Source organism: Orycteropus afer, unplaced genomic scaffold (genome assembly GCF_000298275.1).
Source record: "Orycteropus afer afer isolate SDZICR_OR568_19922 unplaced genomic scaffold, OryAfe1.0 scaffold00162, whole genome shotgun sequence".
NCBI classification, from domain to species: Eukaryota; Metazoa; Chordata; class Mammalia; order Tubulidentata; family Orycteropodidae; genus Orycteropus; species Orycteropus afer.
Genome location: NW_006921749.1, coordinates 6374845 through 6386415, shown reverse-complemented (window position 1 = coordinate 6386415; position 11571 = coordinate 6374845). Strand labels below are relative to the sequence as shown.

Sequence of the window (11571 nt, the reverse complement as noted above, 5' to 3'; positions counted from 1 at the left end):
TTCTGACATAAGTTCTTCTCTTACAGTGCTAAGTGGAGGGAACTGGTTCACCTCAAATCTGTTCCTGTTTACTACTTTTGTTCTATAAGTAATCTGTTCTAGCATTTACTTTTTACCTTCTGTAAATAATAATGCCTTTCAATTGCCAACACTGTGAAAATGTCTGTGTGTCCATCCAATAGAATTGGATCATAGAGTCTTCATTCTAGCAATCTCACGATTTCTATGGATTTAGTGACAAAACCTGTGTGTATGTCTGTGTGTACACATGTGCACAAAATTTAACTATATAATAATTTTTTAATGAGAGGATTTATGTTCATAAAATATATTTTTTTTGAATATTAAAATTAGTTATAATTAAGTAACCAAAAATGTTGGAACAGAAGAGAAATTCCCTCAGGAATTCAGAATACATCATTAGCTCAATTAGGAGATTAATTTTTCAAGGTAATTACTTTCCTAGAGGTGAAAGAATTTTTTTTTTTTAAAATAGGGCAGAAAGCTGTCCCATTGGAATCAATGCCATGAGACAAAATATGTATGAACTGCTATATGGAAAATGAATTTGCTCTATAAACTTTCACTCAAATCACAATAAAAATTAAAAAAAAAAAAAAAGGTGGACAGTAAAAGGTGAGTGTTGGACTTTGGCTTGGGGCTAAATAAGGGAATAGATATAAAGAGTTTATTTGTTTGTTGTTCTAAGTTTCAGATCTGGCTACCAACAAACTACTTTTGTCATTATCAGCATCTCTTGTCCTTTGTTTAGTTTCCAAAAGACCATCAGCAAGCCTGAGACTATTAGACTTATTACAGCAAGGCAGGGAACCATCTTGCCAGTATCTTAGTGGTGTTTCAAAATGGAAAATTATTCCCCAGTCTCAGTGATTTTAAAATAAATGTTACAAGGTGAGAAATGGTTGAGTTTGGGTAGGATTTATGACTTAATAGGTTTTGATTGGTGTGCAAAGGAATAAAGGGTTTTGAAGTAAGTCATCATGCAAAAGTTGTAGTCTCGGCAAGGAATACTTTAGTTGATTCATAATCCTTTTTTCCCAAGAACAGGTATTTCCTGGAGCAAGCATCTGTTATTTCTGCTTGATGTTAGCATTTTTTAACATAGGGAGGTTGTTAATTTTAGTTGCTGCTGTAGAGTAGAACTGTGCACCATAGTGTTCCAGGCTGTGACCTTTCAGAAGCAGATCACGAGGCCTCTCTTCTAAGGCACCTTTGGTGATTTTAAACCACCAACATCTAAGGAATCAGTAGAACACTTAAGTGGTTGTGTCACCCAGCAATGTCCAATATAGGAATAGGACAGTATATCCCATACGGTCACTGTTTAACATAGTAACAAGAAAGTATATCTTATACCAGTATGTTAGCCTTGGTTCTCATTATTCAACACAGAACTCTACTTTTTCTCGTGTATGAAAAATAGTGATAACATCTTCAGAGAGATCCTGCCTAATCACTCCATATGACATATGTCTTCACTCCTCATCTCTGTTATTCTCTTTGTCCCTGTTTGTTTCCTTCATTGTATATAGCCCTTCATCATTTTTCATTATACTTTTTTGTTTGCTTATTTGCTTTTTTGTTTCTGTTTGTGTTTTTAATTCTTTCTTGTTAAATACTATAAGCTCCATTGACATAGGAGTCCATGTCTATCTTGTTCATCCTATTATCTTCAATATTTAGACTTAAGCACAGTGCTAAAGTCAAAGAAGAACACTGTGTTGAATGTGTAAATTAAGAAAAGAATAGTATCCATCAAATTGGCAGTAGAGAATAGAGAACTCCAAAAGGGATGTGAAATTCATTTTTTAAAAGGGGGGGAAGTTATAGATCCCCTCATTTACTTGTACACATTGAGAAAATATTTTTGTTTTTGGCAGAATATTGAGATGATTTACTAATAGTGAAAAAATCTGATAAAAGTCAAAATTTGATTATTATTAATTTTGGAAAAGCAAAAATTTGTACAAGAATGGAAAAAGCTCTTTACATAGCTCAGCTTTGAATCATATTTATGTAGGCCTAAAAATGTAATCAATAACCAAAAATAATTATATAACTACACTGGGAAATGGAAGAAGGGCAATTCACCGAGTATGGGAGGATAGTTACTATTCCATAGTAGAAATCAAAACTAAAATAATAAAACCAACTACTACAAGTCAATATAAGCATGTTGCTTAGAAATTTAGAGCAAATTCGAGAAGAATTAAAGAAACTGAAATGGTTAATCTCCAGGGTAAATAAGGAAGAGGTTAAAAAAAACCCACAACTGTTGCCGTGGAGTCGGATGTGACCCATAGTGACCCCTCCTTGGGTTTCTGAGGCAGTATCATTATGGAAGTAGATTGCCTAACCTTCCTTCCAGAGAGTGTCTGGTGGGTTTGAACCACCAGCTTCTGGTTAGCAGTCAGGTGCCTTAGGCACTACGCTACCAAAGGGTAGATGAGAGCAATAGAGCAAAAAATAGCTTGTATATGTTATTATAAGGTTTATATAAGTGCTGTCAGTTAAAAAGCATTTATATATTTAATTTTAATGAAATATTAGAGTGTTAAAGTGAAATTATAAAAACATATCAAATAAACTCTTATATAAAACTTGGTCGACAGATATTAGCTTCCCATTGTTACATGACCAAGTACAAAACTTTTGGTATCTTACATTTCCAGTCTCCAACTACTATCACTTCACTCCACATACCTCCAGCTATGATCACTCATCTCCAAATATTCTATGCTTTTTCATGATTTCATACTTCTCTTTTCCTCTATTTGCCCTGATAAACCTACTGGAAAACTCCTACCCAAATTTGTAGACCCAGCTTAAAGATCTTCATGTTTTTCACACTTTTTGAATCCTTTACCACCTCATGAACAACTGCTAGCTCTTTATGCACCCTTGTGTTTTTTGGACTATGATATTTTCTCTTTTCCACGTACAGTTTGTCCATAGTCAGTGTTCTTGAAAATAGAAAAATTAGATTAAGATTGGGGATGAACATGCAAATTCATCACTGCTACCTACAAAACAACTGAAAATCCATTCCTAACAATAAGTCAAGAAATAAAATAACATTTTGCACTGTGCAAATATTTGCTGCAAAAAGACTTCCTTAAAGTGTTAATATGCAAAAATGTCACTTTGAACATTAATGTGTGTCTGACTCAAGCCACATTATTTTCAATCACCTCAGATGCATGTGAAAGCTAGAAAATAAATAAAGAAGACTGAAGAAGAATTGATACATTTGAATTATGATGTTGGCAAAGATTATAGAATATGCCATGGAGTGCCAGAAGAACAACCAAATCTGTCTTGGAAGAAGTACAACCAGATTTTTCCTTAGCAAGGATGGTCAGACTTTGTCTCACAAACTTTGGATGTGTTACCAGGAGGGACTTTTCCCTGGAGAAGGACATTATACATGTTAAACTTGTTGTTATGTGCCGTTGAATCGGACCCGACTCATAGCAACCCCTCCTTGGGTTTCCGAGGCAGTATCACTACAGAAGTAAATTGCCCCATCTTCCTTCCGAACATGTTAAACTAGAGGGTCATAAAAAAAAGGAAGATCTTCAATGAGATGGATTGATACAACCACTGAAACAATGGGTGTTTCGTTCTGATGTAGCTAAGAGTTGGAACCAACTCAATGGTACCTAACTACTACAACAGCTAATAAAGTTAAAAACATCCTCTTTGCTTACAAAAGCAGGGTTAAAAAAAAAAAAAATAGAGTTACTGAGCTCTGTTTGCTGAAATTTAAGAGAACTAATTCTCATTCCTGAATATTTCAATTTCAAAAATTTATTTCTGCAAAATGAATCTTTTCCGTCCTAGTGATAATTTTCATTGATCAAGTCTAATTATTTTACTTAGAAAAGTTTATAAGAATATTAAAAAGATAATGTTGTTTTAAATTCATCCTGTGTTCATTCTTAGCCTTCTGAGTCTGAATGTTAACACAATTCATCGGGTCCTCCAAATGACTTTGTTTCAGTAATGTGTTGATGACAGCTATTTGCTGGTTCAAATTTAAATTTTCTTTTCCTGTACTATTTAAATTCTAATTGGCACTGACAGCCAGTGGTCATAAAGAGAATACAGTTACAGAAATAATGGGGGGGTTCACTACAGCATATAGCAGAAATAACCAGAGGACGGACTTAACATGGCCTGATGAGCATGAAGAATATGCACTTAATACCACAAAAATTATATCTCATTTCAATAGCAATATTCACCAATTTCATTACTCCTACTAGTAAGATGACAGTTTAAAACTTTCATAATAAAAGAATCTCAACATATTCTCTTTTGTGATGATCTAAACATGACATTGCTTTCGATTTTTTTGTTGATATGGCTTTTGGCAGTGCTCACTAATCACCTACATATCTCTGAATATTTTATATAAAATAAACTGTCAATACTGCCATAAAAACTGTCAAATGTTCTGTTTTATTTCTCTTAGCAACATAAATGTCAGTTATGTCATTGGTCTTTGTAACACTAAATATACAGTTGTTGTTAAGTGCTGATAAGTTTGGTTTTCAACTCATAGAGACCAAATGTGATGGATGCCCCATTGGATTTTGTAGGTTGTAATCTTTAAGGGGACAGAGCATCAGGTCTTTCCCCAGTGAAATTGTTTGGTGAGTTTGAATTGCCAGCCTTTCAATTAGCAGCTTAGTGGACAACAATTATACCACCAGGCTCCTTAAATACTCAGCGGCAGTTTAATATATCCAAACAGCTTAATACAATCAAAATTGCTCCATTCACTTTCAAGTGGTTCAGATAAATTTGATAGCCATACATACAAGTATAATAATATTGAATTTAAAATTCTTTACTTATGTATGAATAAAAGTAGAAAAAGATTATCTGAACTCTGATACATTGTATTTGGATCAAGGTCAGCATGTTTATAACAAACTATTAAACAACTCTACCAGGTTCAGTCCCCTAGTTGCCAAAACAGACTCATTCCAATATTTAACCATGACTTACCTACCCCAGATGCCACATCACACATCAATCCCAGTGAGAATTTACCTTTTCAGATTTGGATTCACAGTGAAGACAGATATACTTAAGCAGTATAAATCTTACAAGTTCCTTATAGTTGGGGAACAGGTCTTTATTTATAATCTATAATGTCTAACACACTACAATAAATATCTGCTAATGACTGTGGGAAACATTGCTTCAGGTTGCTTCAGTCAGTAAGAATTTTGGAAATTGTTAGAGTAATATTTTGCAACTAAGTATTTTTAGCATATTATTTGTTAAGTAAGATCTAAAATGAGAGACATGAATGTTTCTGGGATCAATTTCTTATAGAGTGACATGATAAAAAAAAAAGAAAAAACATTTTTTAATATGGCCCTAGTTACAAAGCCTAGTTGATGGCAGAATAGAAGGTATATATGACCAAAAACCTTAGTAAGAGGTCATTTTAAAAGGCCAGAACTAGAGAGTCAGTTCCCTATTGATTTGTGGTTCTAGGACATAAAGGAGAAAACCTTGTGAGAGAGATACATCTGCTTGTGCATATAAGGTATGGAAATAGATGATGTCCCAGAAACAAAATATGAAGACCTTATTGAAAGATTGCATATTAATGCCTGAAGCAGTTTCTCATCGCCACAATAACTCAAAAAGCTCCTATTTATTATTATTTTTTTTATTTCCCTAACCCTTCTCCCTCCTACAAGTCATACTTTAAAACCAAAAACAGATTACCATCAAGTTAGTTTCAACTCATAGAGAACCTATAGGACAGAGAAGAACTGGCTTAAGGGGTTTCCAAGGCTATAAATCTTTATGGAAGCAGACTTCTATATTTTTCTCCCACAAAGCAGTTAGTGAGTTCAAACTGGCAACCTTTGGATAGCAATTTTGTGTTTAACCACTGCACCACCAGAGCTCTTTAGTAACAGTTTAGGCTCCTGAAATTCTGTAAAAAACTTGAAAGAGGATTAATCAACTTCCAGAATGTATGTTTGCCAAGCCTCTCTGTTCTTCTATTTACAGCCCAGACATTAAAAGAATATGAATTATTTATCAGGGCTAAAATGATAAGTGAAAATGTGGCTCCCATTTTCAAGGACCTAAAAACCACTGGCTGCACCACGGATGTGGTCCTTCAAATCGTCATTACACAAGGACAGGAGATCTCACCTGCTCTTTGTATTTCTGGTCCCACCCCCTCACACCTGGTGCTGCTGCACTTAATGCTGTACAGTGGTTGCTTGCGTCGTCATGGCGGGCCCTCTGGCTCTTTCTGGGCGGGCTTGTCCAGGCTGCTCCTGTTGCCTGTGGGTTCACTACGCAAGGGGTAGGGAGCCCAGGCCCTATTAGCAGTGATCCTGACCCTGATTCCAACTGGGAGCCAGAGGAGCAGGAGCTGTAGGAGGTGAGAGGTACCAACTCCTTCCCGGGCCCACAGTCTGAAGCAAGGCCTCTCGCCAGAGCACTCCAGAGCGCAGCCCCGGGCATCGTACGTTCAGCTGCAGCATCCAGAGCGGCCCTTGCTCCTTTTCATTTGTCTGGGGCGCAGGGGCAGGTGTTCACCTACTTTGTGACCACGTGTTCTTTTATATATTTCATCACCCATTGGAGTTCAGCATGCTTTTGGGCCGTTATTGTTTTAGGTGTTAGATGACATGGACTAAGCAGACAGAGCAAGCTTAAGACAAGGCCTAGTTGCCTTTACTTACAAAGAGGAAAGGGCTGGTTTAGCCTGAGGCTCTCCAACCATTCATCTTGCTTCTACGCCTGGCCTCTGCTATAGGTTCTCTCTCTCAGTGCCCTGAAACCACAGAAAAACGCAATCCAGTTCCAGAAAATTCAGAGGCAAATGGAGGCTCCAGGTGCCCTGCCCAGGACCCTGATGTGGGAAGCCATGGAGCAGATCTGATGTTTACATAAGGAATTTGCAGAATCCTGCTCAGTTCCTAGATTGGCCGAAGGCTTTGATGTCAGCACTGATATCAATGATAAGGGTTTTAAAAAGCAAGTTTGTACCCACACTGGAACAGAAACTGAAGCAGGATCAAAGAGTTCTTAAGAAAGCTGGACTAGCCCACTCACTCCAGCAGATTCAGGCCTCTGGGAATACCACAAGCAGTTCTCTGTCAGCCACCCTGTATCAGGCTCTTTGCTGAGGCCAGAAGGTGAAGCCTCATCCAGAGGCCAGAGTCGCAGCACAGCCTTGAAAGTGATAGAGTGAAAAACTCATCATACAAATACACCAAAGAGACAGAGGAGAAGAAATGAAAGAATCCAGAACCTGGAAGAAATAAAGGAGAGCTTTGTGCCTGGAGCTGCAGCCCTGGGTCATCAGAGGGAGTTGCAGAAGTACTCCACCAGTAACCGTGAGGGCTCTGGAAGAACTGATAGTGATGGATTACCAAGTGATGAGAAGCTGGAGGAGTTGAAGATTGAGTAGTCAAGTGTCCAGAACTTTACCAGAAAGTAGTGCAGACAGGGCAGAGTTCTTTGACAGCAAGGGGAACGTCCTGTATACAATTTGAGCTGGGGCCTGCCTTGTAGCAATGCCATGTGAAACAGCTGGATAAGTGTATTTGGAGATATCTGGATTTCTGTTTATGAATTAGCCACCTTAGAATAGGAAGTGGTGATGGGCTTGGAATATGAGTGGGAAAGAGCTGCTTGGACTTGAATCTGACCAAGGGCAATGAACTTCAGGACCAATGTATAAGGAGCCAAGGTGAATGTCAGGCTGGATAGATTAAAGCTTTCTGGAGCATTGCTTCAGGTCTGACCTCTGTGGATCTGCCCTATTCACCCTTGGTTGGTCTCTCTGTGTTGAAGCCAGCCCCTGTTGAATGTGTTATGAGTTTCTGTGATGTTTGCAGTATGTATTTGGAAGGAAATGAAAAGTTTGCCTTCTGACCTAATCTCCTTCTTGATTAATGAATACTAGCAGTTCTGCAACTGCTTAATTGTATTGTTGCTGTTATATGCCATCAAGTCAGACCCCACTCATAGCAATCCCTCCTTGGGTTTCTGAGGCAGTATGACTAGGGAAGTAGATTGCCCAACCTTCCTTCCAAGGAGTGGGTGGTGGGTTTGAACTGCCAGACTTCTGGTTAGCAGTCAAGTGCCTTAGGCACTATGCTACCAGAGTAGCAGTCAAAAAAAAAAAAAAAAAAAAAAAATCTGTCATTACATACAAATGTAAGTGAATATGACACTATTTTGACATTATAAGTACACTCCCTCTAATAATATAATATTACTATACTTTGTATCTGCAAAACCATCAATAAGTTAATGTATACATAATTACATGAAATGTAAAATGCATATGATACAGTAACTACAACATTTCAAACTTCAATTCTTTGTTGTAGGTAAAATGAACAATATACCATTTGTACAGCCATATGTTTAGACATATTCTGAATAGGAAAGTCATACATAAAATAATTTCAATATGATAAGAAATTAATAAAACAAAGCACAGCTTTCAGAAGTCTGGGAATACACCCAAAGAGATAGTTGTTCTTTACCTGACAATGTTAGTGATCACATAGTCAGAAAAATGTCCATGAAATATCACACTGCCTTTGTTCTCCAGTGCTGCTCTAACAGAAATTCCATTAATGGATGGCTTTAACAAATAGGAATTTATTCTCCTCTTAGAAGGCTAGAAGTCCAAATTCAGAATGCCAGCTCTAGGGGCTAGGTGAAGGCCCCTCAACCTTGGACTTTAGTTCTGCCTCTTATTCTAGACCCACTGGAGCTGAAAGCTTCTTCTGACTCACACAGCTACTGGTTGCCCTTGCTAAATAACCCAAGATCAACAAGTAAAATGGCCAGTCCCAAGATCAGCAGGCAACATGGCAGGCCACAGGTTCAAATCCAGGAAATTGAGATGAAGACTCAGCCAAATGCAGGATCTAAATGTGCAAAAAAAAGCTAGAGACCTTTCTCTAAGCTCCATCATATATACTGGAAACAGACCACACTCAAAGGCAACTAATAAGCTGCTCACAGCAGATTGCACCATGCCATTGATTATATCACATCTAACCTCATCATAGTAGCTCTGGTGGCATAGTGCCTAAGGCATTAGACTACTAACTAGAAGCCTGGTGGTTCAAATCCACCAGCCACTTCTCAGAAGGAAGATTGGGCAATCTAATTCTGTAGTGATACCACTTCAGAAACCCAAGGAGGGGTTGCTATGAGTCAGATCTGAATTGATGGCAGTGAGTTTGCTTTTGGTTTTGGTTGAATCTCATTGAAAATAGCTACATCTAACTGCTGAGCCACTCAAAACCACAGCCCAGCCAAGTTGATACACAAATTTAACTACCACACACACCAGAAGATTATTCCTTACTCTGTTCTTCTTTTGCAAGTATTACTTTCAAATGGATCATTCAGTAGACATTACAGGTTAGGCTTTTTTTCATTTAATTCCATTTTGATAATGTAATAATCAGAAAAATGAAAGTGACTATTGATGAAGTAGAGGAAGGATAAAAAAATGTGTATCCCCATTATCTGTTTTAATCCCCATTATCTAAAGTCTTGATAGTAGTTAATTATAATTAACTCAAGAAAGCCATATTTTTTAAGAAATTTTAAAGATTCTTGAAATTGGTAATTTAAAAACTCTGTGATTTCTTATGCCTAAAATTTTCTCTTCACCTAACCATCTCCACTGCACATGTGTATACACACACACACACACACACACAAGAGTGCCAATTAGCACAGTATATTTTTAGATTGGATTTCATCTTAAATTAAGTACTCCATTTTCAAAGAGTGGGCACAGCTTATATCTGATTTAAATGAAAACTTCATCTGATCACACTCAAGAATTACTCAAATGTATGAAGTCACATGGAGTCCTGATAGTAAAAATGTTTAAGTGCTCAACTACTAACCAAAACATTGGTGTTTGAAACCCACCCACAGGCATCTTGGAAAGAAGTCCGGTGAACTCCTTTTGAAAGTTCAGAGCCTTGAAATCTCTGTGGAATTCAGCTCTACTATGCAACACATGGAGTTGCTGTGAGTTGGAATCAAACTGATGGCAACTGGTTTGGTTCTGAGTTTTACAAAATCTCATGAGAAAGTATATTCACTTACCAAAGAAGAGCCACAAACCAATTGATACTTGGTCTCATCTGTAATCATCACTTAAGTCACAAGCACTACACCCTAGTATAGGGGTCTTTCTTGCCTTCCTGTTGATTCTATATAACAACAGCAAAGCTGTTTCAGGGGAACAAAAGCTGAATTTGAAAGGCTTTGTAATTAGCAAATGTTCTTGAGAGTTTATTTTATTCATAAGGTGTCAAAATCACTTAGTTCTTGGTTGTGTCAACCTTTGCCATTAAAATTTACCCTATTTTCACAGAAAGAGAAAAAAAAAATCTGGCTTATTCATTCACTTAATTAGAATTTATTGGGCACTGTTAACCTGACTTTACTAGGCCCAAGATGGAGTCACTAAGCCCTATATCAGCAAACCAAAACTTAGCTAGTTTTTATTTCCTATAAATACCTGGCCTTCCCAGAAGCTGAAACACAAGTCAATTAATGGACTCACCCAGAAACGGAAACCACAGCTAGCCAATTAGGACTTGTCTTCATAGTTTAACATAGTTCAAAATTTCCCTTTTATCCCAAATAAGGAAAGAAAGTGCCTGCTAGTCAATCTGAAATTTGCCCAGTACGGCTTCCTTGTTCTGTGTGTCTGTGATTACAAATCTCGTTTGCATTGTACCATATTTCAGAACCTTGTCTGACTTTCAGACCAGATATTCCTCAATTCTGAATTTAAAAAATGATGTTATGAGTTCATACAAAAATTCCATATTCTGGAAATTTTAGTTTTTAATAACATTTACTATTCTAGCAGGTCCTGTATAAAGCACATGAGAAGAAAATTTGCATAGCAAATGTTGGAATCCAGCAGACCTAATCTACTTCTGTAGTGATACCACCTCAGAAACCCAAGGAGGGGTCGCTATGAGTCAGGGCCAACTCGATGGCATATAACAACAACAACAGTATTAAATCCTGATTCTTATATTTATAACTGAGCAATCTTCTTTGGCAAACTGTGCATCTTTTGTAAGCACCAGTCTCCATATCCATAAAACAAGTGAAATAATAGCACTTACATTTCATGGTTGTTGTGAAGGTAAACTAGATGATGCACATAAAGAAACTATCACATGATTCACGTATAATTGGTGGTCAATTAATATTTGTTGTTGTTAGCTCCCCTCGAATCAGCTCTGACTCATAGTGACCCTATGAGCAGCAGAATGATACACTGCCTGGTCCTGCACCATCCTCACATTCCTTGCTCTGCTTGAGCCCATCATTGCAGTCACTGTGTTGATCCATCTTGCTGAGGGTCTTCCCCTTTTTCCCTGACCTTCTACTTTGCCAAGCATGATATCCTCCAGGGAATGGATCAAAGTAGGTGAGATGAAGTCTGGCCATTCTCACTTATAAGAAGTGTTCTGGCTGCACTTCTTACAGGAC

The 11571-nt window shown here is 37.4% G+C and overlaps 1 pseudogene; it reads left to right on the top strand.

The window, feature by feature from the left end:
* Positions 1 to 374: 374 nt before the first annotated feature.
* On the top strand, positions 375 to 7565 carry LOC103201736 (annotated as a pseudogene).
* Positions 7566 to 11571: the final 4006 nt, after the last annotated feature.